The 19,595-nt window shown below is 34.4% G+C and overlaps 1 long non-coding RNA gene across 1 annotated transcript in view; it reads right to left on the reverse strand.

Annotated features, from left to right (window-relative positions):
• The window catches only part of LOC103879375, a 115,601-nt gene extending 96,244 nt beyond the window's left edge, over positions 1–19,357 (reverse strand). Inside the window, exon 1 of the long non-coding RNA XR_004178528.1 lies at positions 17,685–19,357. This is a non-coding gene — a long non-coding RNA (uncharacterized LOC103879375). The remainder of the gene's footprint in view (positions 1–17,684) is intronic.
• Positions 19,358–19,595: the final 238 nt, after the last annotated feature.

Raw genomic sequence — 19,595 nt, forward strand, 5'->3', positions numbered from 1 at the left:
ATTTCCACTTAATAAATAGTAAATATATTTTATCTTCCTTATAATTTTCCTAATAATTTTATTTTCATTAGCTTAACTTACTGTTAGAAAAAGTACATAATGCATATAACATTTAAAAGATATGTTAATCAAATGTTTACGTTATTGGTAAGGCTTCTGGCAAACAGTAGGCTATTAGTTAAGTTTTTCGTGAGTCAAAAATTATACACAGATCTTTGCCTTTGTGGGAAATCAGCAACCCTAATCCCCACATTGTTCAAGGGTCAAGTGTAATACATAATACATATAAATATATATAATATATATCATAATCCAATACTCAAAAATAATAACCAGGAAAATGTAGTTTTCTGAGAAATTAATCTTTTATTAATAAAATATATTATGTTTTCATTAGTGACTCCTTTTTCTGAGGTCTTAATAAAATCCAAAATAAGGCCCACGTGGAAGTGGAACCAGCAATAAAAAATATTTGAAAAGTTAAATGAGCATGGAAATATGACACCCAGAAAATATGGTGACAGATAATAGCTGTACGTGGAGTGTAGAAAGCAGTCAAAGAGGCAACAGATGACACAGTAGAATTTGGGTAGATTTGGGTGGATGACCAGAAGAATGGAAGATACAATATAGGGAAGTTAAGGCAGACTGTTGTGACAGAAAAATGATAGCTGAAGGTGTCATTCCTACCATAATCATTTAAATTGTAGCAGTGGGTTTAAAGCAGGTGTTGTGATTCATGTGGCCACATGAATAATAAAATCACCTGGGTAACCACATCAAACATACTCCTACACTCCAGGGAACATATGGGGAAGGAAGCTGATGGACAGTACATCCCTAGATATGTTATACAGTAGGCTTGTGGAAAGAACAGAGGATTATTTTGTTCAAGACAGAATTAATCCTTTATAGTTTGGCTTTTCTGCACAACAAGAACACTATTTAGTTACTATGTATAAGTAGTTAAATTTGATTTCTTTGGTGTGTAATAACCTTAAGCATGGTGTGGTTTCATAATTCTAATTCAGTATTTTTAACATTATCAAAATTATTATCAGAGTTGTGATTGTGCATCCCACTTCATTTTTTTTTTTTATCCTGATACCTACTTTCTGACCTCAAATTTCAATTTTTTTTTTTTTTTGTAAAACTAGGTTTCTTCTTTGCTCTGGTTCTCTACGTTTCTATTTCGATAATGTGTCCCTTGCATCATTTTGCCTTCTAACTAGAACCTTAAATGGATCTTGGCACGGAAACATTTGACAGTTTCTCACTGTCATCAGAGAGTATATCCTCATAATTCTGTGTTTCTACAATTCCAAGAGTCATCAACCTCACTGTTCTCCATTATTTTTTCTATATAACTCCAGCAATTTCCTCCCCTTGATATTGAATCACTGATGTCTTGCTGGAATATAACCTGCTTGATGCCACCAAGTAAATACCATGAACTTACTGATTAACTCAAATTTCCAATAAGTCCCCATGCCTGTCATATCTCAATGTCTAGGTAAAGTTCATAAAGAGTACATATTTTTTTCTGCCGAATTCTCCTTAATTAGTACAGGCTTGGTTATAGCTTCTGGTTTTAGCAGGCAGCTACAGCTGCTAGAATGCAGATTTTAAAATATCCTCTCTGGGATATGTTATGTTTGGATTAATTCCTTTTTCAGATGTCATTCTTGAAATCTCTAAAAAAGCTAATCCAGAGACGACTGATTTTATCTGTTACTCCAGTATTAGTCATGCAGAGGAAGTGTGACGATGTGCTTGCTCACATCTTGACTTTCACTGTGTTATTTGTGTTTTTGTTGTTGTTGTTTTGTTGTTGAGTTACTGGATGAGGGCTGAAGACTTCTATGAAGATCTAGAAATGGCTATCTCCTTTTTTTTTTTTCAGATAAAACTGGATGTGCGAGTTCGAAGGTCTACATTTTGCAATAGGAGGTAGGATATTAGTGTTAACTTTGTTACTAAGGCATATATACATATATTTTTTGAGATGGATTCTCACTCTGTCACCCAGGCTGGAGTGCAGTGGGACGATCTTGGCTCACTGCACACTCCGACTAAGGCATATTTTACTTTTTCGTTTTTGAGACAGGGTCTTACTCCATTGCCCAGGCTGGAGTGCAGTGGTGGATTATGGCTCACTGAAGCCTCAATCTTCTGGGCTCAAGTGATCCTCTCACCTCAGTCTCCCAAGTAGCTGGGACCACCGGTGTGTATCACTACCCCTGACTATTTTTTGTATTTTTTGTAGAGATGGGATTTCACCATTTGCCAAGGCTGGTCTCGAACTCTTCAGCTCAATCAATCTGCCCATTCTACCTTCCAAAATGGTGGGATTACAGGTGTAAATTACCCTAAGGCATATTTTTCAATCAAGCTTTTACTTCAGCTTTGTTCTTCGTCTAAAATTTTTTGTTATTTATCTTGATACGCTCTTGTCTGAGAACCCCTGTAGGAGATGAATCCTATTTCGCAAATAAACCCCCAAAAGAAGTAATCTTTAGTAAGACTGCTATATACAGAACACAGCTCTGTGATTGATAGTAATGACACTCAGCAAGTACAAAGTCAAAATGCAGATACAAAAAGCAGCATTTACTAGCATTGGGTTGATATTTTTGATAGAAGAATGTATCAGAGGCCAAGATTCTAACCTATTTTTTTTCTGAATTAAATTTCAGAGAACAGCTGAATTGAACTAGGGAGACATAAATTTGTTATTAATAAATCTTGCAGCACGAATGTATTCAAACTATGGAAATATGATATACAGTGAATATATCTGTGGTTAGCAAAATGATGTTACACTTGCATAATGTAACATTTTATTAATTTATAAATTAATTTATTAATTTATAAATGTTAATTTATAAATTAACATTTATTTATTTTATGATAATAAATTTCTTATTAAAAAGACACAGGTTTCATTCATTGTATTATCTTTAGTATCTTGCATAGTTCTGGCATGAATTAGATATTAAAACTTTCTACTCCCAAATTAAGCAATACATTATTAGAAAATGTTAGTCAATACTTATCTATATGTATGCCCCAAATATTTTGCAACGTATGGAAAATGCAAATTTTAAAAGTTATTGTCTTTGCCTAAGTTCTTTCCATTTTGTGAGGAAATAGCAGCAAGAATGGAGAAAGAAGAGTGGACAATGTTGAATAAAAGTGACATAGAAGTGGAAGAAAAGTATAAGGAATAGAAAACGTACATGAGGCAAGAAATAACAACATAATGATGAGAAGAAAAAGGAAAGAAGCAAAGTAGTGAATACTGAAGATGCTAAAGAATGATGCAAAAGAAGGAGAAATAGATGCAAGTGGAGGGGCAAGGCAGAAAGGAAAAACAGAAAGCATTAAGGGCAAATTAGACCAGAAAGGAGGACCAAAGGAGGACTACAGCAAAATGTTTCTGTATCTGCTATAATTAATTCATTACAATAGATGATATATGCTTTTACTCTAATAGGTTTAGTAGTAACTGATTTGAAATTATTAATATATATAATTTTAATATTTCTTTTAGAAATATTAAATTGGTGGCAGCAAATGAATAAATGACCACTATGTAGAAAAATAATTGTTAAAATTTAAAAGGATAAATTCTTGACAGAAACCTGCTTCAAAAACAATCGCGATCTTATGTAACAAACACAGACCTTCCATTAGCTCCAATTTAAATCAAACTGACAGGTTTCACTAAGAATTTGTTATGAACACTAAATGTTCTTGTAAAATTATGTAAGAAATAAATCTTCCATTATGAAATAGCAGTCATATTCCTGAAATAAAACATAGATACCAGGTTGTTTTACCCAGTCCACCCCATTGGAGATTGACAATTAATTATAAAATATGCATACATGCACAATAATGCAATTAGTACATATAAGCATATTACTATTTCTCTCTCACACAGGGGCGCAGGCACACATACACAACCATTCATGCACACACACAGAGTTATTGCATATGGATAATTTTAATTGTTGCTACTCTTTTCAACTGTCATTACCACCATTGTTATCTTTTTCTTTGTGACTAATTGCTCCCCACTGTTAGAATGGAATGAGATCTGATAATACAAAGAGAAACTTCCTCAGGTTTCTCTCCCACGTTCCCCATATCCCTCAGCAAATTTCATCTACAGTTTTTAAAGCTAAGAAAAAAAAAATGATTAGAGAGCATCTCTGTCTCCTGACTGAAACAGTAAGCATTCATCACTGTTGCACAGTAAAAATGTCTCATTGGTCCAGCCCCAAGCATTGCTTATTTATATAGTCTTGGCCTCTAGTAGTGGGTACAAACTAGCCCCAGGTATGGTTTTGTCCCAAATAGATCTAAGTACTTCTGCTGCATTTTCAGAAATTTCAAAATCTAAAATTGTCTAGTGAAAAGAAAACACATGCGATCTAAGTCATTATCTTCAGTACATTGTTATTTCAGAATATGCTAAAGCATGTGCGATGAGCTGTTCATTAATATCAGGAATTGACAAAGTTTGGAAATGTGCCTAGAAATCAAAATCTACCATAATTCCATCATAAAATAGAGGATCAGAAAGTAATTGCTACTACAATGAGAAAAATAAATGTTGTTTATGATTGCTTGCTAAATCTATTTCTGAAATATTTTATGATTATAAAATGATTGACATACAAATAATTCTCATGATTTTAGGGTAAAAGCTAAAAATTAAATTATATTTATATGACCTGAATCAAGACAGTGAAATAAAACAGTAAATATTCATGAATGCACACATAGAGAGAAATGTATCTTTTTGTTTCCTAAGATTTGACAGTGTTCCCTGAAAACCCAAGGGGTTGTTTTAAATTGGTAAGGAGGAATAATCTAGCTTGTTTACAATGTGGCAGCCCAGATCAGCATCCTATTCCACAGTCCTTGAAAATCTTGAAAATAAACATATCAGCATTATCATTACCTATATATACATCTTATGTGAATTTATACAGCTAGAATGTAAGATTAATGTGGACAATTCAAAAGCATTCTTCCCTGCCTAGAAACTGATTATATAACCCTCTTATATTTATATCTTCCGTAGTATAGCAAAGGTGCCTTCTCACACTTTCCCCCCTCTCTTGAGCTTCTGCCTTCCTGTGTTTTCACACTGAGTTACTCTCTATTTCCTGAAAATGCCTCCACTTCTAACACTGAGTCTTTACCCACAGAGACCCAAAACCCTTAATATAACTCATCGGTTTTCCTAATATCTGGATACTTCTCACTTTTCTAATCTCCTCAGTCTTCCTTCCTTCTCAGGAATCCTACATGGTTAAAATCTTACTAGACTGAGTCATGCATTCTCAAAAGGATGATATTGTCCACAATGTGGCTACAACTGGCTCTTGAGGGGGAAAATATTCTTCAGAATTACAACAGTGTTGGTGTTCACAATTTAACACTACAGGACAAGATCTTCATCATAAAAAATTTAATTTCATGAGAGAATGGTGGTGATTTTGTAAAAGCATCTAAAAGGGATTCTGATAGGGAGAAGAGTGATAATGAAAAGAAGACTGGAAAACACTGGGCACAATCATTGTCCCAATTGCCCTCAATATATTTGCAAAACTCTGTATAAATACTTTTTTTTTTTCTATCCAAGATAACTTTGTTCAACATTTGATGACTTATCTTTAGAAAATCCTCCCATTCTTCTAGATACAGCTCAAATGTAAACTCTCGTAGCTTTTGTGGATACAATCACTCCACCTGCACCAGACAGAAAACTTATTTTTACATGTGTTCCCATATTTTCCAGGTACTTGGCATGGTATGGACCAAAAGTTTCTGGATCCCCCTGCAATTTATACATTGAAACCCTAATTTCAGTATGAAAAGTTTCTGGAGGTGAAGCCCTTGAGAGGTAATTAGGTCAGGAGGATAAAGCCCTCATGAATGGAATTAGTGCCCATATAAGAGGAGAGCTAACAAGTACTCTCTCCGCCACGTGAGGGCGCAGTCAGGAGGTGACTCTCTGCAACCCAGAAGGGAGTCCTCACCAGAACCTGATCATGCTGGCAACCTGGCTACCAGAACTACAAGAAATATAATTCTGGGGCGGGGGCACTGGCTCACTCCTGTAATCCCAGCACTTTAGGAGGCCGAGGTGGGTGGATCACTTGATGTCAGGAGTTCGAGACCAGCCTGGCCAACATGGCGAAACCCCATCTCTACTAAAAATACAAAAATTAGCCAGGCATGGTGGCGGGCACCTGTAATCCCAGCTATTTGTGAGACAGCCTGAGGCAGGAGAATCGCTTGAACCTGGGCAGAGGAAGTTACAGAGATCGCGCCATTGTGCTCCAGCCTGGGCAACAGAATGAAAAAAAAAAAAATCTGATTTTTCACTGTCTCCTAGGCTGCAGCCTCAAACTCCTGGGCTCAAGTGATCCTCTTGCCTCAGCCTCCCGAGTAGCTGCGACTGCAGGCATGTGCCACTATACTCAGCTAATGTTTTTATTTTTATTTTTGTACAGATGGGGTCTTCCCCAGGCTGATCTCGAACTTCTGGCCTCAAGCAATCCTTCCACCTTGGCCTCCCAAAGTGTCAGTATTACAGACATGAGAATTTCTGGTGTTTATAAACCACACAGGCTATAATATTTTGTTATAGCAGCATGGACTAATACAATTCATCACTGTATATCCACTTATTTATATATTGTTCTTCCCTGTGATAATGTGTCTTCATATTTAAGTCCATACTATCTACATCTTTATAATCCTCAGTAATACGGAGCTGTTATCAGACTAAGCAAGACGGTTTAAAGATTAGGAAAATAAAAGCCTTTGGATAAAATCAGTAACTGAAATATTATTTTTTTGATGTAGAGAAAGAATAGGTAAAGATATAACGCTGCTTAATCTCAGATCAACTATAGGCTATTCTGCTTATCGAGTGTGAAACAGGATTATCAAGGCCAAATTTAGGTTTCTAAAACAGAGCCATAAAGTGAGTATGTGCTTCACAAATTATATTAGCATCATCGTGGTCCCTATAATGAGTATAAATATAAGACCATGTAGGTGACAACAAAAAGTCCTAGATGAAAGAAGCATATGTAACCTACACCTATTTCTCTGTATTTATTTATATCTCTAAACTTTCAAGCAATTTATATTTACTTATATAATATAGTAATATAATTATATAATATACTATATAAATTTATAGTAAACAAATTTACTGTACATCTATGGTTAATATATTTATACAAATACATTTATATATTATGCATACATAATTTTTATCTTAATTAGAGACAGAGTCTTGATGTGTAGCTCAGGCTAGAATATTGTGGCTCTTCATAGGTGCAAGTATTGCATACTACAGCCTCAAATTCCTGGACTCAAGCAAGCCTCCCACCTCAGCCTCCCTAAGAAGCCAGGACTATAGGTATCCACTACTGTGCCTGGCTCTATATTATATACTCATGTATACATATTTCATAATTAATATAAATAAGAAATTATGATATGTTACATAATATAATATTTTATTTATTAGTCATCAAATAAATCTCCTAGTTTTAGAAGAAATTTAACTTAGAGGAGATACTGCTTTATCTCCCAAGTGCTAAAGAAAATATAAGTGAACACATTTATTAGTAAGGAAGGTCAAATTATAAATCAGGCCTGCTTCAGTGATTTTTCCAAGTTAATTTATAAATGGCATTTAAAAAAATTAAATGCATCAAGTAGAATTTTAAAAGTAGTCACAGAGGAAGTTTAAGATACCAACAAAAGGAAACACTGTATATTTACTGAAATCACAAAGGTAGACAGATGTAATTTTAAAGGTCAATGAAGAAATTTGACATAAAAACAAAATAATAAAAATGTTAAAATTAAATTTTTACTGAATGTAATTTAAATTACTGAATGCTAGAGAGCTGAAGGTCCTTTATTAACACTCTTCATATTGGCCTATTTTACAGAAGGGATGAGATTATAAAACTCAAGAAACCAGTATGTGTAAAAAAAAATAAAAGGAAAAGATTGTGTGTGTGTGTGTGTGTGTGTGTGTGTGTGTGTGTGTGTGTGTATATATATATATATATATATATATATATAAAATCTTGGCTCACTGCAACCTCTGCCTCCTCAGTTAAAATGATTCTCCTGCCTCATCCTCCCAAGTAGCTGGGACAACAGGCACATGCCACTATGCCCAGCTAATTTTTTTTTTGTATTTTTAGTAGAGATGGGGTTTCACTATGTTGGCCAGGCTATGTTATTAATATTAATATCTGATACCATGGTATTAGACATTTCTTGTCTTGATAGTATAGATTTCTGGGACTCAGAACACAATAACCCAAAGCACATAGCCTTGACATGTTGAGTACTTTGAACAGGACGACACTGGAAGACTTCAGAAACAAGATTGCACCTTCTCCTGTCCTCCTGTTTCCTGCCCGTCCTTCTTCCCCGAAGTGAGTCATAGAAACCAGAATTCTTCATTAAAATTGGTCATAGAAACGAGAACCCCTCTCCCACAAACTAAGCCATAAAACTTAGAAAGTTCACTCTTTCTCTTCTCCCTTAAAGGTCTACCTCATACCTAAGAGTAAGGAATGCCACACAGAGAGGCCTAGAAAATCTGAACAGACAGGCATTGTTGGGTTTCCCCACTTAGTCTATCACTATTAGTCATACCCTTTGTCCAATCACATTTCCACATAATTGTCTGATCTTCATCAAACCTGATCATAAAACAGTTTTCTCTGGATCTTTGGGTCTTCATTTTCTGAAGGCCCCTGTGTCACATAAATCTTTGACTAAACAAACTTGCTATGCTTTTCTCTTGTTATAGGAGTGTCTATTGTGACCCTTATGATGAGGAAAACTGCTATAACTTTCCATCCTTATAAGATTCTCACATTTGAAAACATTCTTCAATTTCTAGCAAAAGCATAAATTTTAATGAAATTAAAGAACGTTTCTTTGTCTAGTTGAAAATAATATAAATGCCCTTTTTTGGTTGAAAAAGAAACGGCCCAACACACAGTGGCACAGTGGAATTCTAGATAAATCAGGGTTAGAGATCAAATAAATATACTTAGAACAGTTGGTTCAATAAGAATTCTCAGTAGGATGCGCTGTTCCTTATTGAATAAAAATTCTAAAGATCACCTCAAATCTTTGCATTTGTTAAGAATTGCACTTACCACATATACAAAGTCTTCTTCTATTTTGATAATTAACACATTTTTCGGTAGCAGCTCAATAAGAAAAACAGTTTCTTCTTTTATTGTGCTGTGGACTTAATCTCAACAGGGTGTCTCTCCCTGCCCACCCTAATTAAGAAAACTGGCATATAAAACTTTCTGCAGATGGATCAACAGCAGGAGCTGCATAGATTTTCTTCATGAGCTTAATAGTTCTATCAGCAGCCCACATCACTTGAAAATCAGTAGTGCTGTCTATACTCCATAGGCCTTCAGAGCATCCAAGCTCCCTGCCAATGCTTCCTCTACGATTACTACTGAGATTCCTCTCAAGGTTCTACAGAACAGTCTCCTACATGTTAGTTTTTTTCTGAAACTATTTTCTCTGTTTTTTTCCTGGCTCCCACACTGTGTAACTCTTGCCAAGAGACTATTCCTGCCATCTTAATAGTCGCACATCAGAATTAGAGAATGAGAGGCCACAAAACCGAAGAAGATAATGAGGAAAAGGAAGTAGCTTCTAGTTTTAAAAATTCACCTGGTTCACTTTATTTTGCAGTCTTTATGTGTATTATATCATATCATATCATTTTGGCAAGTTTAACCCACAGCAGTAGTCCTGGCTTAGATGCACCTAATTTATACTTGTCTTTTAGGAGAAATAGCAAGACAAAACCAAGTATCTGTATTTTATCCCAGCTGCTGCCATTTGGATAGCTCATCTTTCTTTTTGTCCTCCTTTTGTTTGTGTGAAGAAATGACTAATGCATTCCCACTCTGGTTCTCTTACTTCATTCTAGTGCTGGTCAAAGATGGAACTTGTTGTAGAATCTCCATCTTCAAGCAGTGCTTAGAATACAAATGCTTAGAATAAGCTATGTATTGCCTCTGTGCTACTTAGTTTTCACTTATAATCTCTAATATGAAGACAGATTAAGCGAAACACACATATGAAGACTGTTCATTGCTGTTCCCTATTTTCATAGCAACAACCCTTAGAAAATCTTGAAAGGCATCTGCATACAATGCCTGATGATACATTCTAATTGACAGTTATCATGATAAAAAATATAAAAATTTATACTAAATTAAGAAAATACAAGATGATATCAGCCAGATATATTATTTGCATAAAATATAATGTTTTAATTAGTAAACCAAAAGACATGTGACTCAGCCTTTTAAGTCTCACAATCTCCAGAGCCCGAACACTAGGCCTGGAGGATACACAGCCAGAAAGGACATCCAAACCACACAGTAGAGTTGTTGCTTTGGTGCCTTGTTTGGATTTTCCCCTCAAGACTAATATGCCAGAAGTCTTGGATGTTGAAGGCTCAAAGCTGAGTCTATTTCAAGAAATTGCCCTCAACCAAAAGTAGGTGCCTCATCTAAGATTCTGCCCTGTCTTTAGAACCAACCCACATCTGAAGACTGGTTAAAATGGATACTACAAAGTCTGGGCTCCTTTTCTCAATTTGGAAAAACAATGAATTGCTATCCCAGCTCTTGAGAATTAGAACAAAGTAGAGACAATGAAATTCTGGTACATAATTTTTTAAATCTATTTTTGTTTGTTAACATAATACAAATTTAAAGTTACTCCGAGTTATAGAGTGGGACAGATAATCTTTATTTAGCACAAATTAACCAAATGCTTTAGTTTTTGTTTTGTTTTCTGAATAAAATAATATCACATAAAACCACAAGTGTTTCTCACAGACACTCCTACCAGGCATTAATAGTAATTATGTAATGTAAGAGGCATTTTAAGAGATCCGAGTTGAGTAAGAGGTCTTATGTAAAGCTGTTAACCAAGTACAAGTAAGTAAAATCATGATTCTGGATCCACTTATTCTTTGGTACAATGTGTGTTGTTGATTACATAATGTCTGTGGATGGCTCTGTTTCTAATATTCTGCCATTCTATGATTCCAGATAATGCTGTTTAAATCAATTATGATAAAGTTCAGGTGGAACATTAATGTAAACAAATCTTCAGTTTGGCAGCCAACAGAAGATATGATTCTTTCAAGACAAAAGGAGAAACCAGCATCCTTTACACAATGAATATTGACAAATTTAGTAAGCAACAAGAGGGGCTGGAGGCAACGTTGGAGGATCTGCAACATCTGTCAGTGGCATGCCTCCAATTCTTCAGTTTTCTCTCATCAGCTCCAGTCATCTTGGCCCGCAGAATCTTTCCAGCTCCAGGATTAATCATGTTCATGTATCTGAGTATTATTAACTGTGGGAAATCATAATTATATCCAAGAAACTGTCTCGTGACTTTGTATCTTGTCCAGACCCTAAATCTATGTTACCCAATGTGGATTTCTGGTTTCCAACATTGTTCCTTTATTATCATAAACCAAGGAGTGGTAACCATAAACCAAGAGCCTCCAATTTTATTCCTGTAACACTGAAGTTATTCCTTTCAAGTCTTCCCTATCATTTCTCAGAGTGTGTTTTCCCTGATTTTCTTCCTCTTCCTTTTCCCCAGCACAAGCAAATAAGTAGTTTTCTATTCTCTATTGAAAATATTGAGTACCTAAATTATGACACACATTTTAATATTCAGTTTTATATAGTATCTAACCATCACAACTCTACTGTGATATATACAGTTTGTTCTCATTAAACAGTTGAGAAATATCCTCAGTGAAATGAAGTAAATAACCCAAGACCATACTGCTATATAATGTTAGAACTTGGATATATAGATCTCCAAACTCGAATATAGATAGATAGATCTATAGATATATATATCCACTATATGTGTGTGTATATGTGTGTGTATATATATAATGTATGTATGTATAACTGATTCCAAAACTGTGCTCTTGAAATATACAGTTATGAGGCAATTACCCAATCTTATTTTTTGCCCCGATTTAGACAAATTGCTTTGATTTTGATTGAGCTCTCTATGCGGCCTACACATTTCAGGTAGGCAGCCTCCATAGCTCATCTATTCCCTCAGTAGCTATGCTGCCGAAATCTTGAACTTCCAGACTTCTCCATCACAACCCAGAGCACACATACACACACAAAATGTATGCTTAGTCTCAGTCTATGTCCTATTCATGGAACGGCCTCTGAGCCATTGTTGCTACCTAGAGTCTTCTGACATATTTGAGTCTTGCACTCCTCACTTCCCATGTCATTTAACATCTTCCCTTCCCAGGTAGCAAACTCCTTCTTGCTACCCCTTGCTCCTCTTATTATTAAAGAAATAAACTGAATTACTTTATAGGATTTATAGTGAAATATTTGTATTTCCTATAATGTAAATAGTGTGTACACTTTCCTTTTTTTTAAATGCTTATATTGACAATGAGTTCAAGTATTAGCCTAATCTTCTGCAGCATTTCTCATAATAATTTAGGCAGCCATTGATGATAATTTTCTGTGTCTGCAATTTCATTCGTGGTTGCAATATGATGATACTATTAACCTTTTTTTTCTATATCAGCTGGAATTGTTAATTTAAAAAATATTTCTTCAATTATTTAGTTGCAGTTGTATAAGAATATTAGGATGAACGATAGAGTCCTTCCCTTTCTTTCTCAGTTTACAGAATGCATTGGTTACACAGTATTCACCAAATTGATTAAGGAATTTTTATTACGTAAAAAATTATCATTTTTATCACTAATTAATGTCAATCAATTTTTCAGTAACTTCCACTTGTTTTGCTACTAAAATTGCCTCATCCTAACAATAGAATCCTCTTCCAATTGTACCATGAGAATTTTTGATATGTAGTCTTTGAAATCTTTCTTAATGTTTTAGGATAATAAGTTGTTTCAGACGAATTCTGCATATTTTTGCACCCTATCTAGACTTAATCATTTATTCAGGGTCCCCTGATTTATTTTCATGTAAAACGCTATATAAGAGGCTACAGTCTGCTCACCAAGGTGGTCAGCGTTACTGGGTTCGTCATTGTTTTTAGGCTTTTTAGAATATGAAGCTTGGAATCACATATGAATATAAAAGATAAAATATTTTATGTGTATAATAATGTTTTTTATTGTCAAAGCCAAATTAACAAAATATTACCACCAATAGACGTACTATGGATGTTGAAATAGTGATATTTAGTGGTGAGTATTTTTTTCGTTTTGAACTAAACACTTTTACCCACGTCTCCAAAGTCAATCTTTAAACCATTCATTTCCAACATGGGAAAAATTATATTTCTTTTCATTTATATGACAATGTTATGATGACACATTTATAAAAATGTGAAAATGTATTAAAAATTAAAATGTTGCAGTCAGCTTTCAATGATCAGAAAGTAGCTTCTTCTTTGGTATATCCCAGCTTTGAAAATTACTGAGGAAAGTGCTAAATGATTTATTTTATTGGCAAAACTTTCTGAAAATTACACAGAAAAAAATAAACAAAATCTTTAAACAGAGTTAGTAACCAAGGAGTGTTCATAACAACCACAGTCAGTGCAATCCCTGAGATGCCTTTTGTCCAAGCGCAAAGGGAATAATTAAGGTGTGTACTGAATTTCGTATCAAAAAGCAGAATAGTATTTTGTGCATCAGATTGCAGCATAAGACTCGGGACCTGTAAAGACCATGCGGAACAACGGGACCATCTGTAGATGAGTGTTTGATGACATTTTTGAAGCATCTGTGATGACATAGGTCATTCACCCAGACTTCAACTATCTCACACCCTCACTGGGGTTCAGCTGAGTAACTTTGAAGCAACCCAATGAATAGCTACTATTGACATTTTCTAAAAATAAGACATGAGAAAGGAAAGTTTCAACAAACTTCTTCAATTCATTTCAACTCAATAAACATTTTTGAAGACTCACTAATGTGCACTGTCTTTGCTGCTCTATGCATCTCTCTTATCTATTAAATGTTCATCCTGCTTCAGATCCCTGTCAGATCTATCCTTCATGCTGCTGATACAAGAATCTTTTTCAAACATACTCCTGGTAGGGTCACTTCTCCACCTAAAATCCCCAGGATAAAATTCAATAACTTTAGCAAGGTAGAAAATGTCATTAATGATTTGTTCGCTCCATCTCCTCTCATATCTACTTATCCCCATGCCCCTGACATGCAAAGCTATTTATATGTCTTCTTGTGCTATTCTCACCTGAATCATTTGTGCAATGCTTATGTTATATTCTCTTCCTGAAATGGTCATTCTGTCTTAAATGGTCTATATAGTAGTTGGCTTTTTGATAACTCACATTGCCTTCTACACAGAGTCTTCCATGATTTTTCGTTTGCTTAAATATCTGCGGGTTCTTTCCATTAGAATGTGAGTGATTAAAAGGCAGGAGGCTGGCTCATAGGTCTTTTTGTATAACCAACCCCCACTTCTGCAACAGCACCAGGTAAAACAAAATGAAAAAAAAAAAAAGATGTTTTATTTAATTGCTCAACCAACCCTACAATATATCAAACAGCTGCCATTCCATTAGAGCCCTAGGTATCTCAAAGACTTACTCAGCATCTCTGTTTCAAGGGGATGTGAAAGAGAGCATTTCTTAGTAGAAAGTTTTGTAACTATGTGATAAGTAAACAAAGAATGTGAAGCATGAAATGGATTACATGGAGTAGCTTTGTACTTGTCAGAAAGGAGACTGAGGATTAATCTGAATCCTCAGAGTGGCAGTTCATTATTTTATTGGTTTCTAGTATAAGCGAGATATCCAAATTTAAACACAAATAACAAAGGGATTCCATAAACAGATAAATATTATATTTGCATTGACAGTCATCATTGCCTCATGGCTTTTGAGGGTGCCAAGACATAATCCAGGCTGTCTTCCTACTCGAGCCACTGTAAAAGCAGTAGACCTGGAGATGTAGGTGACTTCCAAAGTGAAATAGCTGAATGGTAGCAGAAACTGAAAACATGCCTTGGTTTCTGAACTCTTAATCCAATGTGCATTTTACTAGAGTAAGGGCTATCAAATTATAAATAATATATATCACAGTAAAACATCTGCATTAAATATTTTTAGTTTCACAATAAAAAACTTCATTATTGACCAGCATTTTAGACTCAAAATTTATAAAAATATTAGGTTATACTTTTCTTTCTTGCATATATATTTAATATCTATTTTTAATTTTTTTCAAATTGAATTCTGTTTTAGACTTTATATGAACAGCTTTATAGTTCTTTACAAGAGGTGGTCTATTTGATGGTCCAGTTAAGAAAGCTGCATTTATCTTACAGCACTGAGAAAGTTTAGTATGTTACAGACAAAATTAATGAAGGGAGAATGGAGCAACCAACTTTTTACATAAGAAAATAGGATTATTTGAAGAGAAGTAAAAAATCAAATACAAATGAGCAAAAATGTCACAATAAAGAGGATCTGAGAAGGAAGAAAATAGAAATGAGTTAGAGGCATTACAATGTTCATTACTGCTTATAAAAATTAAGTAGAAAAGCTACAAAAAGATATTGATATATATTATGTCCTGAATGTTTGTGTTCCCTCAAATTTCATATTAAGTATAAATTAGGAACCAAAACTCATATAGGTATGGTACTAGGAGGTGAGGTCTTTTGGAGGTGAAAGAACCTCTTATGTCATTAGTGCACTTATAAAATAGGCCCAAGAAAGCTCCTTTGTTCCTTCTACCTCATGAGGACACAAGGAGAAGGCACTATCTGTGAGAAAATGGGCCCTCAGCAGACACTGCACGTGCCTACACCTTGATTTTAGATTTCCCAGCTCCCTGAATGGTGAGAAACACGTTTCTGTCATTGATAAGCCCCCTAGTCATGCAGCGGATGTATTTTGTTAAAGCAGTTTGACTAGACTGCAACAACCTGGTAAAAACATAGGAAATTATTTTTATCTCTGAAGGTATTTTAAAAAATACTAATTCAATGATACGGTGGGTGTCAAGACTTGGCAGTTTCTAAAATATCAAATAATGTTAAATGTTAACACTGTGTATAAAAAGTGGTTGTAGAATCCCTGAAGGATTTTAGTAAATTTTAGATTAACCCTCATATGCCTGAAACGCAGAAATACAAACATGGTTGTAGGATGTGGGCAAAACTGTGAGACGTCTCACACATAATTCTTCATAAGTAGACATAGGTAAAGGAAATAAGTTGACATAATAATAATATATCACATAACATAATTAAAGTGATGCTTCAAACTTATAAAGATATTTGCATGATTTTATAGATTATTGGATATATGTAACATCAGAAAAAAGGTAGCAAATGCATTATCTGAGAATGTCCTTCAATGTTAATTCTTTTCTTTTTTCACTGGCTATTAATATCTATATATTTGAGGGCTTTTTTCTCGACTTGTAATTATGCTATTTTTGTGATTTAATTCTATCATAAAAATGGCCTATAAAATAATATTATTCTATATTGTGTCCCATTTAGGATATGGCTGTCATGGCTCTCCGGTCCCTTCACCTCGCAAAATAATCAGTAAATTGAAAACCACTTTCACTCCTCCATTACAGAGTTTTCCCCATCTTGGAAGCATTCATACAAGATGCCTTCAATTAGCAATTCTCTTCCCATGATTTCTGTGTCTGCTAGTTTGTTACAAAGGTTGCTAATTCTTCTTTGCTCCCTTCCATTTATGTTTAATAATATCCCTAATGTCAAGCAATTCCTCCTAATAGGAGGATGTTTTACTCACTATACTCTGTTATGAAGTAATATAAAAAATCTTATTAATTTGAACTAATAATTTCCCTTTCTTTAGTATGTTGGAAATGACATTAAAACTAGATTTTTAAAATATTAGAGTTAATATCATATACCTCATAATTTCCTGAATTTAATTAATATGATATTGAAAGACTGAAGTACACTTTAATATTAAAAATTCCCATGGGCAAGATCTACTTCATTTTGAAGCCAGGTTCTGGGATTGAGCAGATGTTAGATGTAAAAATTCATGAATCTTCCAATGTTTAAGTTAACTTTGCAGGATAAATAAAAAAAGTTTCCATTTGACTTTTTAAAGAAATATGCAACACTAAAAAATATTTTTTCCCATGTAGATATAAAAGTTACTCTATTTTTGGAGAGACAGATTCAGTACTAGTTGTATGATTATACTTTTCCTCAATTTTTATACTTATTTTTCTGCACTGAAATTAATTTAAAAAGTTTTATAAATGAGAAATTTACCAAGGCTATCATGAGAAATTTGGTCTTTTTGGAAAGAGGCGTTTATGACTTTTAGTTGGAGTGATGTAGAAATTGACTGCAAGGTTGTAAACACATTTTTTTTCAAAATTTGAATGCAATAAATATGTTATAAATGAGATGCATTATCTACCACATTTAAATAAGATAATATAAGAAAAAACTAACATATCCATGCATCGTTGCTAAGAAATTTCTTCTTTTTGTATTGGACTTATAAATGCAGGCACCTTCATCTCCATATTATTGAGACATTTAAAAAATACTTACCTTTTATCTGATGTTTAATCTTTCATCTTATTCTACAAACTCAGGAATCAGCTCTATCAAGCCAGGGGTTTCTGGTGTGTTGTTTCACTACCACTTCACCAGCACCTAGAAAAGTGTCAAGTGCACAACAGGGGGTCAATATATATTTGTAGAATTAATAAAAGTTAATGAATGAGCAGATATTAATTTCCAAGCAAATTAATACACACATACAATTCAATTTTCAAAACTGTGTTTTTCCATAACAAGCATAACACTTGATTATTTCCCTAAAGTTCTAAAATCTTAAAATTCATAAAGACGCATTCGCAAGGAGACTCCAGTATTTGGTTCACTGAAGAGTTATCAATTTTCAGTTGAAAACAAGATGAAACCACACCTTTTCAGGACACAGACCATAATCAATTGCAGTTCTGATATCCACCAGGACCCAGTCTGCTTTTACTAGAACCGTGAAGACCACAGTAAGCCCACTCCACTTTCCAGTACACCTGTGCTACACAGGAAGTTGCTAGTCTCCTATTTCCTCCCGCAAATATTGTTTTCATGTTATTTGGTATGTCCTCAATTTCACATTTTTTTTCCTGCTGGTAACTTTCCTCTTGAAATCTCTCTGATCCCCATCCTCTGAAATCACATTTTCCATTTTAAAGGAAAGACTCTGAATCTCTTCTGTAAGAATATCTCCTTTACGAGTTTGCCTTCCAAGGACGTGGCAACCTTTAGACCCTTCGTGTAGAACAATCATCAATTTTAGAAAAATTTGCACTAGGTCATGTCAAGCAGTTGGCAGCTGTTAGATCTCTGAAATTAGTATCACTGAGGAGTGGAGATTTCATATTTTAGTTACTGTAGATTGAGTTAGAAGCACAAGAAATACTTCAAAACCATCCTTTCTCACACTATTGAGTCTTCAGTTTTAGGATTTGATCAACTGATTGTCTTTCCTTAATCACCCTTCAGTCTGTTGCACAGTTGTTAATCACTGTCCTAGGAATTCCGTTTTCTCTTTATTGGATCGTACCTGTATCACTAGGGTCAAGTCAGGAAAAGAGAAATTACTGTAATTATTTCACTGAGAGTGACATTAATACCAGGGATTGGATTCAAAAGTGATGGAAAAGCTGAACAACCACCAGGGAAAGGTGAAGCAACCAAGCCTTCAGCAACATCTAAAAACCTCTGCCACTTTCAAAATCCTCTGTCACTTTATTTTGCTGATAAGATCATGAAAGAAGATAGTTTTATTTGTGCATGGAAACCAAAGCATTCCAGGAATAGCTAGAACCTTGTGAAAGTGGGATTAAGGCACCGTCGTATAGAAATTACAATCACAGAAACAGAAACTATCTTTTTGAATTTAGCATCACAAAGAAACAGAGTCTCTGTTGGAAGTATCACCATAGAGAGAACAAGAGACAGAAATGTTCAGGCTTCTTGGTCTTCCTGGACACCAAATTTCTGCAAGGCTCTTCCACTGGTTGCACCTACAAGGAAGGCAGTTTTCATGGAAACCTGAAAATTGTAGATGCGTGCTATACAGAACCAATCAGGAAATGAACAAGACAGACATGTGAGAGCAAAGATGTAAATGAACAGCAAAATAGGCTGGCTAATGAATGTTTTTTTCTGCTGTTTACAGAATCTTTTGTTATTTATTTAGTTTTTTGTATTTATTTAGTCTTAATGCATTGGTTTAAACCATCGTTTCAATATTGAACAGAAATGGCAATAATAAGATACTCATATTTTACTTCTAACTTTAAAGAGAATAATTCAAACATTTCTCCTTTAATATTGAAGTAGGGTTGTTTTGTAGATGCCCTATGTTAATTTAAATGAGTTACCTTCCATTTTTAGTACGCTAAGAATGGTTTTTATAAATGGTTCCTGAATGTTTATGTTTTAAGT

The sequence above is a fragment of the Papio anubis genome, chromosome 15 (genome assembly GCF_008728515.1).
Source record: "Papio anubis isolate 15944 chromosome 15, Panubis1.0, whole genome shotgun sequence".
Lineage (NCBI taxonomy): Eukaryota > Metazoa > Chordata > Mammalia > Primates > Cercopithecidae > Papio > Papio anubis.